This window comes from Coregonus clupeaformis, unplaced genomic scaffold (assembly GCF_020615455.1).
Source record: "Coregonus clupeaformis isolate EN_2021a unplaced genomic scaffold, ASM2061545v1 scaf0800, whole genome shotgun sequence".
NCBI classification, from domain to species: domain Eukaryota; kingdom Metazoa; phylum Chordata; class Actinopteri; order Salmoniformes; family Salmonidae; genus Coregonus; species Coregonus clupeaformis.
The window spans coordinates 176,162-188,081 of NW_025534255.1; positions in this window are offsets into that span (position 1 = coordinate 176,162).

The window sequence follows — 11,920 nt, forward strand, 5'->3', positions numbered from 1 at the left end:
CACATCCGCTGTATCTCTGACACAAGCTCTACTGGTGGAGTGCAACGAGTCTAGCAAACAAGACTATTGTGTCTGTAGCCTACCATGCAAACCAAACGTGATTTGGAATAGAAGTTTGACAAAGCTGTTGTAGGCTACCCTTTTTTAAGAAAAAGAAAAGCAGATAGCATATGTAACACTGATTTAGATCTTAATCTCCATATGCACAGTCTCGGTTTCACAGGTCCTGAAATTGTCAACCATCACTTTTATCTCTATAAGGTTATCACCACGCACCCACCGCCTTGCATAATGAAGCAAACAGAAAACCCCTTATCTGCATCTGTGGCGTCTGCATCCTCAGGCCATCTGTCACATGAATAAATGCTAACACTGATTGGAAGATTGTGTGAAATGAAATGGCAGTTCTAATTGCTATGATTTGATCCATTGATTCTGTTAAATGCCGCAGTGGTGGTGGCTTTTGATGAAGGGTATGACATTTCTGTCAGTCGAAGATGACCTATCCCTTACTCAGGCCTCACAGAACCGTTGGTAGCTGTCTTGAGAATAGCAGTGTGTGTGTGTGTTGTTAGTGTGGTTAGTGTGAGTGTATTGGAGTGTGTATACACTGTTCAAATACTGTGACATGGAAAACTATGATCACATTGCTCAACTAACGGTGTATATTAAAAACAGTATTATGAGGACGCAGGTGAGCTACAGATTACAGATGTATTCTGTATATTAGAGAGAGGACAACCAGTTAGACAGAGGGGCCATCCCTCCCTGTATGTGTGTCTAACTGTCTATCCATGCCCCCACAGCCCCAGATCCATTGAAAGGAAAAATGTTGGCTTCAGCATGTTGCATTGACTCCAGCAGTACTGCATACCTATGCACACCCACAATTCTAGAACATACCAAATACAAACAAACATAAAGAATATGGAGCCCCCCAGCCAAAGCCTACCCTAACCCCCTCTCAACAGCCCACACTGAAAGGACTAAGGTCACGTGATCCCGTGCCCCCTGCGATGGCTCGTTGAAGTACATCTGTTACATGGGGACCAATTTTTTGGAATTCAGCCCAGTGGAGTTCTCTTTCATTCTCCTATCTCTCCTCCTAAGCTTGCAACCTCTCTCTCTCTCTCTCTCTCTCTCTCTCTCTCTCTCTCTCTCTCTCTCTCTCTCTCTCTCTCTCTCTCTCTCTCTCTCTCTCTCTCTCTCTCTCTCTCTCTCTCTCTCTCTCTCTCTTTCCCTCTATCCCTCTCTCCCTTTCTCACCAGAAAGGTAGACAGTTAAGAGGGTGCTTTTACTGAAGAAACAAGGTAAGGGGCATCCTAAATATATCTATATAATGTTCCCTTGATAAAAATGTATAGTTTTGCCAGAGACAGTTACTCAACCTAATGGTGAACTGAAGTCTGAAAGGTGAAGACATTGGTGAACTAGTGATTGAATAAGCGTTGATCAAAAGAGCTGATGTTTAACGCTGCTAGTTGTAAACATCCATTCCATGACAATGTTCGTTTATGATATATGGAGCACATGTTCATATATGTTAACAGGTGTCATTTTAAGACATACAAAATGTAAATTGCTCAAATTAAGTAATAATCCCTTAGCATGTCTTTAGCCGCTAAGCTTTGATTCTAGTCGTCAAGCTTTGATTCTAGTCGTCAAGCTTTAATTCTAGTCGTCAAGCTTTCATTCTAGTCGTCAAGCTTTCATTCTAGTCGTCAAGCTTTAATTCTAGTCGTCAAGCTTGAATTCTAGTCGTCAAGCTTTGATTCTAGTCGTCAAGCTTTGATTCTAGTCGTCAAGCTTTAATTCTAGTCGTCAAGCTTTCATTCTAGTCGTCAAGCTTTGATTCTAGTCGTCAAGCTTTAATTCTAGTCGTCAAGCTTTAATTCTAGTCGTCAAGCTTTGATTCTAGCCGTCAAGCTTTGATTCTAGTCGTCAAGCTTTGATTGTTTCTGACTTATTGTGTTTGCCATAGCATCATATAAAGTAGTGCTTATGAGCGAGCACAACTGATATTAAATATAAGCTCTGTAATATATGTGATTTGAGATCATTGATACTCAGCGATTTGTACATTGTCTATTCGATGTTGTTGTCCACTGTCACCATGTAACACTTATCCCCAGTGTCAAGACTAGTACTAAACGTATTAATGTTTCTATTGAAGTCTGCACCACAGCATGGAATAATGAGTGTGTGTTATAAAGATCAAATCAGACAGATACAGGTGTCTAACTTCCTCGTCCCCCTCCCCAGTATCAGTACAGGTGTGTCTAACTCCCTCACGCCCCTCCCCAGTATCAGGAGCTACGAGGTGACCATAGCAAACTGAGTGTCTGTCATTCAATACCTTCAATACGTAATATAATCCAGGTGTGTTTATCCCCCTCTCCCTCCTCTTCCCATGCGGTATCAGGTACCACGCAGCGGCCACAGCAGCATCTCTCAGGATGTATAGCTTCACGGGAGGGGGCCTGTTCTGTGCCATGGTGGGGAACATCCTGCTGTTGGTCTCCACGGCAACAGACTACTGGATGCAGTACCGCCTGTCAGGCAGCTTCGCCCACCAGGGGGGGGATAGCAATGGACAGTCTGCTAAATGACTGTAAATGTTAAAATGTTGACTTGAACATGAGGAGAAATGTTACAAAAGGGTGCCACCTAGTGTTTGGGCATGACACTACTATACCATTCATTTTCACTCTACAATGTAGAAAATAGTAAAAATAAAGAAAAACCCTTGAATGAGTAGGTGTGTCCACAAAAAGTCTGTTGTCATCTCACGTATATGCTTTTGAAAAGGGCACTAAGGAGATATCATAACCCTTGCATTGTCAGCCATTTTTAACAGGAGTTAACAGGATAATATGTTTCAAAATGGCTGACACTGCAAGGGTTATTATATCTTCTTAGTGCCCTTTTCAAAAGCATATACGCGAGATGACAACAGACTTTTTGTACATGCAAATGTTTGTAGTTTTGATTAGGAATATGGCAGCCATGCTGACTTGGCAATTTCTCATATTTTCCAATAAAGTTCCTATCTAAATGTTCTGTTGCCTCTAAGTTGATCCTTAATGCAAGGTCCACCTTTCAATTACTTATTTTGACCTCTTTCTGAGAAGAGGTTTTAGATATGGGTTGTGTTAGTGAGGATGGCCGTCTTATACGTGATGCACACAAAGTTTCACCACAAGATGGCGGCACTAAACCAGCTTTCATGAGCAGGGCTTCGCACATACCGCTAGATGAGTTGCTTCTGTTGCCTGGGTAATCCCATAGCCAAAGCAACCGGATGATGGTGAAAGAGGACCACACCTTGCAACAGGTAAAGATTTGTCATACATTGTGGATATTATTTTCCTTGTTCTATATGTACCACAATGAATCATGTTTTTACTCTCCCAGAGGCGCAGCGTTAAAGTGGGCCCAACGTGGCTAAAACATGAGACCTCCAGGACATGTCTAGATGCTTGTTATAGTGGAGATCAAGTTTGTAAATTGCTTGGCTGGGCTGATGAGACAGCGGATTGCGCAGTCAGATGGAACAGAGTAAATTGGCATTTTAACATTTACCCGGTGGTAATTCTGGAATAGACACCGGCTGGAATGCGGTTTTAACCAATCAGCATTCAGGATTAGACCCACGTCACCCAACCGTTGTATAATCTGTAATAATGAAACTATTGCACAACCAAGTGGAAACAATACATCAAGGTAAAATCCAAAAGGTTTCTCAGGGGGTTCACTAGGGCTACATGAACTGGCATGATGTCAACAGTCTGACAGGAGATAACAATCCCACACGCTAAGAGTGAAGCCAGTCACCTTTTTTTCACAGCTTAGTTGTTTGTGATAAAGGGCTTCCCGCGAACCCCAGCCCTCGTCCTGTGGAAACTCCCATTGTCCTTTACGGTTGTTGATGTCTTCAAGAATATTTTAGGTTTAACAGAACTACTGAAGGAACACGGGGGGGCTATAATGTGAGGAAGAACAGAATGTGACGGATAATTCCTGGACCACCGGGGTGGGGTGGGGTGGTGACATGTTCTTTCCAATGCCAAGTCCATAATCACAGCTTCCTCCTCAACTGAGATATTCGGCAATTATCATCATCTGGAAGGGAAAGAAACAGTATGCGTTGAGGTAATGGGTGATTGGGCTATTCCTGAACCAGGAACAATGAGAGAAATGTAAATACGTAGTCACCAAACGCATGCCTCTGTCCAAATTTCCTTACTTGGTGCCTTTGGCATCCTTACTTGGCCCCCTTGGTCCACACAGTGTACTGTTCTGGACAGATTTATTCATTGCCAGTAACAGTGAATCTGGACCAGCAAAAATGTAATGGGTCCGCACTGAAAAATATTTAGCATTAAGCTTACTTTTATTTTATTATTTTTACTGCATCATGGATAGCATATCAGTCGTTTCAGTTTAACAGCCTTCTCAGTGTGAAGGTCTTCATAAAACCAATAACAGTGACAGCAAAACAGGTTTGTCTGCAAACAGAGGGTAAATTTGGGGATAATTCTCCACCATCACATGGTTCTAGAGAGTCACAAGTGGATGCTATCTGTACTCTTTGACAGTATTACACATAGATTTGTTTGTGTGACAATGTTTGTCTGGGATTATGGTATGAAAGCTGTTACTGATCAAATTCCTCTTCTTTTCGTTGGCTGAACCCATTGCAACACACACACACATGCACACACACACACACACACACACACACACACACACACACACACACACACACACACACACACACACACACACACACAAACACACATACAATACACACGCAAGCTTGCACGAACAAACATATGCACACAAGCACGCACCCAACACACACACATCGGGAGATGACGTGGAAACCGATCATTAGGGGCAACAGTGAGTGCTGTTATCTTCAAATAGGTTTTTGTTTTGCTAGAGTGTTGTGGACAGGGATGGCGGATGGGCGTAAGAATCTGCCTCTGATTTCGAAGGTTGCAAGTTTGAATCCAGTGATAGAAAGTTAGTTTTGTTTTAAGCCTATCCCAAACCTTAACCTTAACGATTCGGAGTTAATGCCTAACCTTAAGATTTCGGTGTTAATGCCTAAACTTAACCTTAAACACTTCGAAATTTGATGTTTGCGAAACATGGATGAATGTCTAATTCTGACGTGAGACTGTGAGAGCTAGTTGCACACAGACATGCACAAGCAGGTACACACACAGGCATGCACATTCACACATGCAAACATACACGCACGCACACACACAAGCACACACACACACAGAAACAACGTAACTAACTCTCACGCAAAGTATAAGAATTCTATAACCCTCTTTCCCCAGGTTTTTGTCCCTGGCCTGTGTCTGTCTGTCTGTCTGTCCGTCTGAGTTATGACTCTCAGTGGTGGTGGAGTGAGCTGACACAGCACTGTCCTATACAAACTGTCCTCATCCCACCCTCGTGCCTCACCCGTCCCATAGACCTCTCTGTGCCCCCACCCTCTACCCCCTCGCCCCCTCGCCCCCCAGTGTGACCCCCTTCGTCCCAACAGAGGTGTGCCAACAGCTCCCAAAACTAAACGCCTGCTGTCCTCTGACAATTTTCTCTCTCTGACTACACTTGTTTATGAATTATAGTTCCAGACACTACTAGTTACTTTTTCTTTTACATTTCTTTAAATGTGAAAACGTTTGCCAAGACAATGCTTCAACTCTTTTCCCCAAGGGAAATGAACAGTTGACATTAACAAACAATTTCATATCCTTATTTCTACATTTTGACTCGGCTGCTGGTTACATTTGTATTATGTTGGGTATTGTGTTCCATTATTAGACCATGAGTCACACATGGATGGTTGTTTTAAGAGACTTTATTGTGCCTCACAGGTGAAAACTATGGTGGTTTTTCATTTAGTACTCACAATACAAGAGACAGAAAGATCAGCTAATAATAATAAACATAACATATTATATAATTTACACATCTTGCCACATCATAAATAAAGTCTATGTATCACTGAATATGAAGTGATTCTTTGACTTTGAATACACAACTTCTGACTGGAGTTCTGTAAATGTTTTGAGAGTGTTTTTGAAGGACAGTACTGTAGTATAAGATGTTTGGTTGGTTGAGTGAGTGAGCAGCTCTTCAATGTCAGAGAAATTGTACTACCTGAATACCATCCAAAATGGCTGACAGACGAAGATCTTGTTGATGACCAAGATGTCATAACTCATTGTTTGTCCATGGAGAGAGTGCTGTGCCCCTTATCCACTTACATCTTTCATTAGTATCCCACTAGGACCTTCTGTCTACGGATCTTGGCACCTTGAATGGGCAGACTAATCGCACTCAGGAGTCACTCAAACTGAAAAAGAACAGTCGGTCCGACTTGGATCCAGCTTTGGACAAATTCCACCCCTTTTCTCCGCATGACTTGGATCCAGTCGCCTGCTCCTCTCGTCCCATTGATCCAGACAGGCTTATCTGTCTATCACTGGTTTATCCCTATAAGGATACAGCTGTCTGGATGACTGCATGGGAAAGGGGATCCATCTGGTTAGCCAACAGTTTGACAATAACCTCATACAGTAGGCCCTAATGGCCTAATGGGCCCATATTGCCCTTGGCCCTGGTCGAAGTAGTGCACTATATAGGGAATATGGTGCCATTTGGGACACAGCCCTTTTGTTTTTCAGTGGCTAGGGGCTGCATCCTATAGACTAATGGGATAGTACTATAACATTATTTTAAAGGATAAACAGATTTGACTTGCACCAATAAACTGCAAGGTTATATCTATGAACAGTTATGGTAGCTTATAATGGTAATGTAAAATCTAGAATAAATTAATAATGCGGGAACACCTCACAATTCTACTCATAAATATTTTGTAAAGTGTAAAGAAAATATTATGACACAACAACCTGTCATTGACTCCCCCCAGTCCCAACCTCCATCTCCACCTCCCTTCTGTTATCAATTATTTCTGCACTGTCATGCCTCATGAACCCATGATGCACCTCACCCCAACCCCGGCCACATCATCCTCCCTTAATCGAATCAAATGTATTTATAAAGCCCTTTTTATATCAGCAGATTTCACAAAGTGCCTATACAGAAACCCAGTCTAAAACCCCAAACAGCAAGCAAATGCAGATGTAGAAGCACAGTGGCTAGGAAAAACTCCCTAGAAAGGCAGGAACCTAGGAAGAAACCTAGAGAGGAACCAGGCTCTGAGGGGTGATCAGTCCTCTTCTGGCTGTGCCGGGTGGAGATTATAAGAGTACATGGCCATTAAGGCCAGATCGTTCTTCAAGATGTTCAAACGTTCATACAGTAGATGACCAGCAGAGTCATACTCATCCTCTCTCGCGCCATTTCCAATTAAAGTAAATATTCTGTAGACTGCATGGCTCACACAACACACAGCTATGTCTGCTCTACCTCCTATAGCCTACCCTCTTAGAAAAAAAGGCGCTATTGTCACGATCGTCTAACATAGAGGACCAATGCGCAGCGTTGAAGGTGAACATATTTTATACTCTAAATGATCACACGATCAAAAACACAAACGAAAACGTGACGTCTACGGTTTCACACAAACCGAAATGAACAAGAAACCACCAACACAACGTGAAAGACAGATAGTTAAATATGGCTCCCAATCAGAGACAACGAGCCAACAGCTGACACTCGTTACCTCTGATTGGGAGTCACTCAAACAAAGAAATACAATAACCTAGAACCCACAACAAAACATAGAAACTAACACCCTGGCTCAACATACGAGAGTCCCCGAGCCAGGGCGTGACAGTACCCCCTAAAGGCGCGGACTCCGACCGCGCCAACGTAACACAACAGGAGGGACCGGGTGGGCACTCCGCCTAGGCGGCGGATCCGGCTCCAGTGGAACAGGCACGTGCCGTGCCCGGACCGGACGACGCACACCACTGGCTTGGTGTGGGGAACAGGCACGGGCCGTGCTGCACTGACGACGCACACCACTGGCTTGGTGTGGGGAGCAGGAGCGGGCCGGACAGGGCTGGACGAACCGCCCCACAGACTTGGTGCTGGGAGCAGGAATGGGCCGGACCCGGGCTGGCGACGCGCACCACAGACCTGGTGCGGAGAGCAGGAACGGGCAGAGCCGGGCTGACGAGACGCACCACAGACTTGACACGGGGCGCAGGAATGGGCCGGACCCGGGCTGGCGACGCGCACCACAGACCTGGTGCGGAGAGCAGGAACGGGCAGAGCCGGGCTGACGGACGCACCACAGGCTTGATGCGGGGAGCAGGAATGGGCCGGACTGGGCTGGCGACGCGCACCACAGACCTGGTGCGGGGAGCAGGAACGGGCAGAGCCGGGCTGACGAGACGCACCACAGACTTGATGCGGGGAGCAGGAATGGGCCGGACTGGGCTGGCGACGCGCACCGCAGGTACGGTGCGGGGAGCAGGAATAGACCCGGACCGTACTGGGGACACACACCACTGGCTCTACACCGGGATCTGGAACGGGCCGGACCGGACTGGCAACACACGCCAGTACCTCTCGCCGTGCCTCCACACCTTCCATCCCCTCTTCTACCAGTGGCCCCCGTAACCCGGCGGCCTTCTCCGGCAACCCACTGGACCGCTCTATCGCGGCCTCCTGCTGGTCCGCCGTCGTGAGCCCCCCTAAAAATTTTCGGGGCGTCTCTCCTACCCGTGGACCACGTCTCCATATCCCTCGCCAGCTTCTCGCCCTTCTGCCATAATGTCAAGCCCTTGTCTTCCTCCCTCGGCTTGACCCAGTCCAGGAGGCGAAGGAGATCTGTGAGGGATCTCCCTAGCGATGGCTCCTGAACACGCTGCTTGGTCCCATCTGGGTGGTTTCTTCTGTCACGATCGTCTAACATAGAGGACCAATGCGCAGCGTTGAAGGTGAACATATTTTATACTCTAAATGATCACACGATCAAAAACACAAACGAAAACGTGACGTCTACGGTTTCACACAAACCGAAATCAACAAGAAACCACCAACACAACGTGAAAGACAGATAGTTAAATATGGCTCCCAATCAGAGACAACGAGCCAACAGCTGACACTCGTTACCTCTGATTGGGAGTCACTCAAACAAAGAAATACAATAACCTAGAACCCACAACAAAACATAGAAACTAACACCCTGGCTCAACATACGAGAGTCCCCCGAGCCAGGGCGTGACAGCTATCTAGAACCTTAAAGGTTCTTCGGCTGTCCCCATAGGAGAACCCTTTGAAGAACCCTTAAATGTTCCAGGTAAAACCCTTTTGGTTTCCATGTAGAACCCTTTCACCCACTTCCCTTGAAAACTGTTTGCCCTACAGCCAATTCTGTCGAATCAAAGGAATTTGCAAAAAACTATCAGATTTCTACAGAAATGAGATGCAAAGAAAATTCAGGGAGAGTGGGCACAAAACGGTCAGATGAATACTGCCATTGAGAAAATCCAAAATAAATTGAGACATGATCTCTTTCAAGGACAGTCTCATAAAAGAAGCATTCTTGCGTTCTTACTACCCGCTATTCAAAGTGCTCCGAACAAATGAAGGGAATCATTCAAAAAATTGGCACATTCTAAGATCCGATGACAGTATCGGTAATGTGTTTTCGGATCCTCCCTTGGTCATATTCTCGCTGGGCAGAAATCTCAGCGATTAATTGGTAAACTCTGATTTACCACTCCAAAATACCCCTGCACAGCGTCTATTTGCGTCTCTACCGGATGGAAACTACAAGTGAAATGGCTGTGCTCAATGCAATGGCACTTACAAATGTAGATCCCTTCAAACACCACCAAACAGGGAAACAGATCCCAATCAAAGGTGTTATTACGTGCTCCACTAAGGCTAATTTATCTTATAGCTTGTCCTTGTGGTAAAACCTATGTGGGTACAACGAGCGCCAAGTACGAATCTTGGAGCATCGTAGAACCATTAGGTGCAAAAAACTTGACGTACCCAGTTGCGCGCCCACTTTTTGGAAGTGAACCGCTCTATTACGTTATATCGGCATCGAACATGTCACCCTCCCTAGGAGAGCGGGTGACCTTGACAGTTTATTGTTAAAACTAGAGGCCGCCTGGATCTTTCATTTAAATACCCTTTCTCCCTTCTGTCTCAACGTAGCCTTTGATCTGAAGCCATTCTTGTGATTATTGTGTTTTTGCTATCCATTGTAAATAATGTTTGTAGGCCTACAGTACCAGTCAAAGGTTTGGACAAACCTACTCATTCAAGGGTTTTCTTTATTTTTACTATTTTCTACATTGTAAAATAATAGTGAAGACATCAAAACTATGAAATAACAAATATGGAATCATGTAGTAACCAAAAAAGTGTTAAACAAATCAAAATATATTTTATATTTGAGATTCTTCAAATAGCCACCCTTTACATTGATGACAGCTTTGCACACTCTTGCAAATTTATAAAAAACGAAAAACAGAAATATCACATTTACGTAAGTATTCAGACCCTTTATTAAGTACTTTGTTGAAGCACCTTTGGCAGCGATTACAGCCTTGAGTCTTCTTGGGTATGATGCTACAAGCTTTGGCACACCTGTATTTGGGGAGTATCTCCCATTCTTCTCTGCAGATCCTCTCAAGCTCTGTCAGGTTGGATGGGGAGCGTCGCTGCACAGCTATTTTCAGCTCTCCAGAGATGTTCGATCGGGTTCAACTCTGGCTGGGCCACTCAAGGACATTCAGAGACTTGTCCCGAAGCCACTCTTGCATTGTCTTGGCTGTGTGCTTATGGTCATTGTCCTGTTGGAAGGTGAACCTTTGCCCCAGTCTGAGGTCCTGAGCCCTCTGGAGCAGGTTTTCATCAAGGATCTCTCTGTACTTTGCTCAGTTCATCTTTCCCTCGATCCTGACTAGTCTCCCAGTCCCTGCCGCTGAAAATCATCCCCACAGCATGATGCTGCCACCACCATGCTTCACCATATGGATGGTGCCAGGTTTCCTCCAGACGTGACGCTTGGCATTCAGGCTAAAGAGTTCAATCTTGGTTTCATCAGGCCAGAGAATCTTGTTTATCATGGTTTGAGAGTCCTTTAGGTGCCTTTTGGCAAACTCCAAGCGGGCTGTCATGTGCCTTTAACTGAGGAGTGGCTTCCGTCGGGCCACTCTACCATAAAGGCCTGATTGGTGGAATGTTGCAGAGATTGTTGTCCTTCTGGAAGGTTCTCCCATCTCCACAGAGGAACTCTGGAGCTCTGTCAGAGTGACCATCGGGTTCTTGGTCACCTCCCTGACCAAGGCCCTTTTCCTTTGATTGCTCAGTTTGGCCAGGCGGCCAGCTATAGGACGAGTCTTGGTGGTTCCAAACTTCTTCCATTTAAGAATGATGGAGGCCACTGTGTTCTTGGGGACCTTCAATGCTGCAGACATCTTTTGGTACCCTTCCCCAGATCTGTGCCTCGACACAATCCTGTCTTGTTGCGTCGTGCTAAGAACAGCACTTAGCCGTGGTATATTGGCCATATACCACACCTCCTCGGGCCTTATTGCTTAATTATACCCTGATGAAGACAGCTTGTCTATCGAAACGTTGGTTATTAGGTTATTAAATTATTGCGTCTGAGCTCCTAGAGTGTGCGGCTCTCCTTTTCTTTTCCAAGCGTTCTACTCCGCTAGCCAGCACCTCGCCTAAACAGGTGTTCTACTCCGCTAGCCAGCACCTCTCCTAAACAGGTGTTCTACTCCGCTAGCCAGCACCTATCCTAAACAGGTGTTCTACTCCGCTAGCCAGCACCTCTCCTAAACAGTTGTTCTACTCCGCTAGCCAGCACCTCTCCTAAACAGGTGTTCTACTCCGCTAGCCAGCACCTCTCCTAAACAGGTGTTCTACTCCGCTAGCCAGCACCTCTCCT